The sequence below is a fragment of the Triticum aestivum genome, chromosome 5A (assembly GCF_018294505.1).
Source record: "Triticum aestivum cultivar Chinese Spring chromosome 5A, IWGSC CS RefSeq v2.1, whole genome shotgun sequence".
In the NCBI taxonomy this organism is placed as follows: Eukaryota; Viridiplantae; Streptophyta; class Magnoliopsida; order Poales; family Poaceae; genus Triticum; species Triticum aestivum.
In genome coordinates this window covers 709910734-709917377 of record NC_057806.1, presented here as the reverse complement: position 1 = coordinate 709917377, position 6644 = coordinate 709910734, and the positions used below count along the sequence as shown (strand labels likewise).

Here is a 6644-nt window from a genome sequence, read left to right as displayed (position 1 = left end):
TGGATGTAAGTTAGCATGAGCTATTATTGTTGATATTACCCTTGAGGTAAAAGGTTGGGAGGCGAAACTATAAGCCCCTATCTTTCTCTGTGTCCGATTAAAACTCCATAACCATAAGTATTGCGTGAGTGTTAGCAATTGTGAAAGACTAAATGATAGTTGAGTATGTGGACTTGCTGAAAAGCTCTTACTTAGGCACTTTCCGATGTTATGATAAATTGCAATTGCTTCAATGACTGAGATTATAGTTTGTTAGTTCTCAATAAAGTTTCTGATTCATACTTGACATTGTGAATGGATTGTTACTTTATCATAAGAATTCATATGACAATATTCATATATGTTGTTGTTATAAGAATGATCATGATGCCCTCATGTCCGTATTTTATTTTATCGACACCTCTATCTCTAAAACATGTGGACATAGTTTTTGATTTCGGCTTTCGCTTGAGGACAAGCGAGGTCTAAGCTTGGGGGAGTTCATACGTCCATTTGGCATCATGCTTTGATATTGATATTTATCGCATTATGGGCTGTTATTACACATTATGTCACAATACTTATGCCTTTCTCTCTTATTTTACAAGGTTTACATGAAGAGGAAGAATGCCGGCAGCTGGAATTTTGGGCTGGAAAAGGAGCAAATATTAGAAATCTATTATGCGCAACTCCAAAAGTCTTGAAACTCCACGGAAGTTATTTCTGGTAAATATAAAAAATGTTGAGCGAAGAAAATACCAGAGGAGGCCCACACCCTGGCCACGAGGGTGGGGGCGCGCCCTACCCCCCTAGGCACGCCTCCCTGCCTCGTGGGCCCCCTGGTGGCCCTCCGGTGCCCATCTTCTCCTATATGAAGTCTTTCGTCCGAGAAAAAATCATAAGCAAGCCACGAGGCGGAACCTTGGCGGAACCAATCTAGGGCTCCGGCGGAGCTGTTCTGCCGGGGAAACTTTCCTCCGGGAGGGGGAAATCATCGCCATCGTCATCACCAACGATCCTCTCATCGGCAGGGGGTCAATCTTCATCAACATCTTCACCAGCACCATCTCCTCTCAAACCCTAGTTCATCTCTTGTATCCAATCTTTGTCTCATAGCCTGAGATTGGTACCTGTAGGTTGCTAGTAGTGTTGATTACTCCTTGTAGTTGATGCTAGTTGGTTTACTTGGTGAAAGATTATATGTTCAGATCCTCAATGCATATTAATACCCCTCTGATTATGAACATGAATATGATTTGTGAGTAGTTAAGTTTGTTCCTGAGGACATGGGAGAATTCTTGCTATTAGTAGTCATGTGAATTTGGTGTCCGTTCGATATTTTGATGAGATGTATGTTGTCTCTCTTCTAGTGGTGTTATGTGAACGTCGACTACATGACACTTCACCATTATTTGGGCCTAGAGGAAGGCATTGGGAAGTAATAAGTAGATGATGGGTTGCTAAAGTGACAGAAACTTAAACCCTAGTTTATGGGTTACTTCGTAAGGGGCTGATTTGGATCCATATGTTTCATGCTATGATTAGGTTTACCTTAATACTTCTTTTGTAGTTGTGGATGCTTGCATTAGGAGTTAATCATAAGTGGGATGCTTGTCCAAGTAAGGACAGCACTCAAGCACCGGTCCACCCTCATATCAAATTATCAAAGTACCGAACGTGAATCATATGAGCATGATGAAAACTAGCTTGACGATAATTCCCATGTGTCCTCGGGAGCGTTTTCCTCTATATAAGAAATTGTACAGGCTTGTCCTTTGCTACAAAAAGGATTGGGCCACCTTGCTGCACCTTATTTACTTTAGTTACTTGTTGCTCGTTACCAATTATCTTATCACAAAACTATTAGTTACCGATAATTTCAGTGCTTGCAGAGAATACCTTACTGAAAACCGCTTGTCATTTCCTTCTGCTCCTCATTGGGTTCGACACTCTTACTTATCGAAAGGACTACGATAGATCCCCTACACTTGTGGGTCATCAATGATCCGGCCCCGATGGCAAGCATCTAGTACATAAAAGTTGCAGGCAGCAGCGGCGATGGCGCCAGTGACAACAACACGTTGTAGTGCATGAGAGGAGCCAATGTACTGGATTCGAGGAATCCCCGATGCTACTTTGCCCCAATGGACATAAGACTGGGCGGGGCATATGATGGCGTCACCACCTTCTTCCGTCCAGTGCTCTTATGGAAAATTCTACAGACAACATACTCCTCCTACCAAGATACATAAACCAAATTAGTTAAAATCAATAATTGTCACTAGCTAGATATGTATGTACAAGAGAATTCATCAGTCATGAGTACTACTAGTCAAGGACTAAAAATACCTTGGAATTCACATTAATGTTGGCGGCTTCGACGATGTTGGTGGGCAAGTTGGGTGTCGGTTGCTTGTCGATCTCGATTTCGTACTCATGCATGATCCAGTTTGTCTTCCTCCCCCTAGGGGCCATGCCCTTGTAGAAGACCAGTGTCTTGTTCATGCCGATGAGACTTTTGGTAGGGGGTAGAATGATCTCCTTGTCCTTTGCGGTAGCCTTCCAATAGCCAGCATTCATGGCCCGGTTGGTTCATATCCCGGTAAGGTACTTGAGGTCCTTGTAGGAGAAGAAGTATCGCTCCTTCTCCCCCATGTTTACCTCATTTTGGAGATTCCATAGCTCATATTTTTTCATATCCACCTCCCTTACTATCGTCGTGTCGAAGGCTTTCGTTAGAACCTTCGGGACCATGTAGAAGATCATGATCTCCATGTTCGTTGGCTGAAATCTGAACCCTGGCGGCACATTTAGCTGTTGTTTCTGCTGCTGAACTTGAAGGTGGCTTGCCATGGTAAAGGATCTTTGGGAAATGTGTGCTGGTTTGAAACAAATGTTGAGGGCAACCATAGACATGTGTCTATTTATGGAAGACATTCAACGATATATAGAGATATAGGAGGGAGATGCTTAAATAGGACCGAATGCATGTACTGGCAAGATACTTTCCAGAGAAGTCTTGACGTTTTTTGGGCTTTGTTTAATTTGTTTTTATTGGTATTGGATGGATGTATGCTAGATAGCTAGATAAATAGACATGCGCCCCTGTCATTTACAACTGTATGCTCCTTGTCTTGCTGTGGGGTCCATGTCCAGGTGGTGAAAAATGTCACATGTTTTAAAAAATGTAAGTGACATTTAAAAAAGTGTTTATACAATTTACGAAAGGTTTGCGCTATTTCAAAAATGTGGCATACATTGAAAAAATGTATGTTACATTTAAAAAAATGTTCACTGGTCCAAAAATATTTTGTCGCATTTTAAATAAATTGGATGCAATGTAAAAAAAATGTTTGTCTCATGTAAAAATATGTACAAATAAGTAGGGTGCGCCACACTAACCATCATGGATGATCCAGCCCCGATGGCAAGCATCTGGTACACAGACGTTGCATGCAGCATTGGCGGTGGCGCCAGTGACAACAACACGTCGTAGTCCATGAGAGGAGGCAATGTACTTGATTTGAGGAAGTCTCGATGTTGCTCTGCCACGATGGACATAAGACTAGGCGGGGCATATGACGGCGTCACCACCTTCTTCAGTCCTGTGGTTTTATGGAAAATTTTGGAGACCACATATTCCTCCTACTAACATACATAAACTAAATTAGTTAAAAACAAAAATTGTCACTAGGTGGATATGTATGTACAAGAGAATTCATCAGTCATGAGTACTACTAGTCAAGGACTAAAAATACCTTGGAAGACACATTATTGGTGGCGGCTTCAACGATGTTGGTGGGCAAGTTGGGTGTCGGCTGCTTGTCGATCTCGATTCTGTACTCATGCATCATCCAGTTTGTCTTCTTCCCCCGAGGGGCCCTGCCCTTGTAGAAGATCAGTGTCTTCTTCATGCTCATGAGACTTTAGGTCGGCTGTAGAATGATCTCCTTGTTCTTTCTGGTAGCCTTCCAATAGCGAGCGTTCATGGCCTGGTTAGTCCGTATCCCGGTGGGGTACTTGAGGTCTTTCTAGGATAAGAAGTATTGCTCCTTCTCCCCCATGTTAACATCATTTGGGAGATTCCATAGCTCGTATTTTTTCATATCCACCTCCCTTACCATCGTCATATCGAAGGCTTTCTTCAGAACCTTGGGGTCTAGGTAGAAGATGATGATCTCCATGTTCGTCGTGTGAAATCTGAACCCTGGAGGCAGATTCGGCTGTTGTTTTTGTTGCTGAACTTGATGGTGGCTTGCCATGGCGAAGGATCTTTGGGAAATGTGTGCTGGGTTGGAACAAATGTTGGGGGCAACGATAGAGATGTGTCTATCTATGGAAGGAATTCAATACGATATATAGAGATATAGGAGGGAGATGCTTCAATAGGACTGAATGCATGTACTCGCAAGATACTTTCCTGAGAAGCTTTGACGTTGTTCGGGCTTCGTTTAATTTGTTTTTATTGGCATTGGATGGATGTATGCGAGCTAGCTAGATAGATAGACATGCCTCCCTGTCATTAACAATTGTAAGCTGCTTGTCCTGCTTTGGGGGCCAAGACCAAGTGGTGAAAAATTTCACATGTTTTAAAAAATATAAGTCCTTTTTAAAAAAGTGTTTATACAATTTATGAAAGGTTCATGCAATTTAAAAAAATCATACATTCAAAAAATGTTTGTTACATTTAAAAAAATGTTCACTAGTCCAAAAATATTTTTGTGACATTTCAAAAAAAAATTGATGCAATGTAAAACAAAGTGTTTGTCTAATGTAAAAATATGTACAGAGATGTTGGGAGCGCCCCACTACCCATCATGGATAATCTGACCCCAATGGCAAGCATCTGGTACACAGAAGTTGCAGGCAGCAGCGGCGGTGGCACCAGTGACAACAACACGCCGTAGTCCATAAGAGGAGCCAATGTATTGGATTCGAGGAAGACCCGATGCTGCTCTACCCCAATGTACATAAGATCGGGCGGGGCATATGACGGCATCACCACCTTCTTCAGTCTTGTGTTCTTATGGAAAAGTCTGCAGACCACGTAATCCTCCTACCAATACATAAACCAAATTAGTTAAAATCAATAATTGCCCCTAGCAAGATATGTATGTATAAGAGAATTCATCATTCATGAGTACTACTAGTCAAGGACTAAAAATACCTTGGAAGACACATTAATGATGGTAGCTTCGCTGATGTTGGTGGGTGGTTCGGGTGTCGGCTGCTTGTCGATCTCGATTATGTACTCATGTATGATCCAGTTTGTCTTCTTCCCCCAAGGGGCCCTGCCCTTGTAGAAGACCGGTGTCTTCTTCATGCTGATGAGACTTTTGATCGGCGGTAGAATGATCTCCTTGTCCTTTCCGGTAGCCTTCCAATAGCCAGTGTTCATGGCTCGGTTGGTCCGTATCCCGTTGGCGTACTTGAGGTCCTTCTAGGAGAAGAAGTATCGCTTCTTCTCCCCCATGTTTACCTCATTTGGGAGATTCCATGGCTTTTATTTTTTCCATATCCACCTCCCTTACCATCATCATGTCGAAGGCTTTCTTCAGAACCTTGAGGACCAGGTAGAAGATGATGACCTCCATGTTTGTCGGCCGAAACCTATACCCTGGCGGCATATTTAGCTATTGTTTCGTTGCTGAACTTGAAGGTGGTTTGCCATGGCGAAGGCTCTTTGGGAAATGTGTGCTCGGGTGGAACAAATGTTGAGGGCAACGATAGAGATGTGTCTATCTATGGAAGGAATTCAATGATATATAGAGACATAGGAGGGAGATGCTTAAATAGGACCAAATGCATGTACTGGCACGATCCTTTCCAGAGAAGCTTTGACATTGTCTGGGCTTTGTTTAATTTGTTTTTATTGGCAGTGGATAGATGGATGCGAGCTAGCTAGATATATAGACATGCCTCCCTATTCTTTACAGCTGTATGCTGCTTGTCTTGTTGTGGGTGCCATGTCCAGGTGGTGAAATGTCACGTGTTTAAAAAAATGTAAGTGCCACTTTAAAAAGTTTTTATACAATTTATGAAAGGTTCGTGCAAGTTAAAAAATGTTTCATACAGTCAAAAAATGTATGTTACATTTTTAAAAAAGTTCACTAGTCCACAATGTTTCTGTGATATTTTAAAAAAAATTGGATGAAATGTAAAACAAAATGTTTGTCTAATGTAAAAATATGTACACAGAAGTTTGGAGCGCCACACTACCCATCATGGATGATTCTGCCCCGATGGCAAGCATCTGGTACACACAAGTTGCAGGCAGCAGGGGCGGTGGCGCTACTGACAACAACACGTCGTAGTCCATGAGAGGAGCCAATGTACTGGATTCGAGGAAGCCCCGATGCTGCTATGACTGAATGGACATAAGACTGGGCGGGGCATATGACGGCATCACCACCTTCTTCCATCATGTGCTCTTATGGAAAATTCTGCAGACCACATACTCCTCCTACCAACGTACATAAACTAAATTAGTTAAAATCAATAATTGTCACTAGCTAGATATGTATGTACAAGAGAATTCATCGGTCATGAGTACTACTAGTCAAGGACTAAAAATACCTTGGAAGACACATTAATGGTGGCGGCTTCGATGAAGTCGGTGGGCCAGTCGGGGTGCCGACTACTTGCCGATCTCGATTATATACTTG

At 42.4% G+C, this 6644-nt stretch overlaps 3 pseudogenes; all 3 read right to left on the bottom strand.

The window, feature by feature from the left end:
- Nucleotides 1-2110: 2110 nt before the first annotated feature.
- LOC123101877 (NAC domain-containing protein 100-like) lies at nucleotides 2111-2832 on the bottom strand (annotated as a pseudogene).
- A 438-nt stretch (nucleotides 2833-3270) lies between these two features.
- LOC123101876 (NAC domain-containing protein 26-like) lies at nucleotides 3271-4241 on the bottom strand (annotated as a pseudogene).
- A 506-nt stretch (nucleotides 4242-4747) lies between these two features.
- On the bottom strand, nucleotides 4748-5650 carry LOC123101875 (NAC domain-containing protein 26-like; annotated as a pseudogene).
- Nucleotides 5651-6644: the final 994 nt, after the last annotated feature.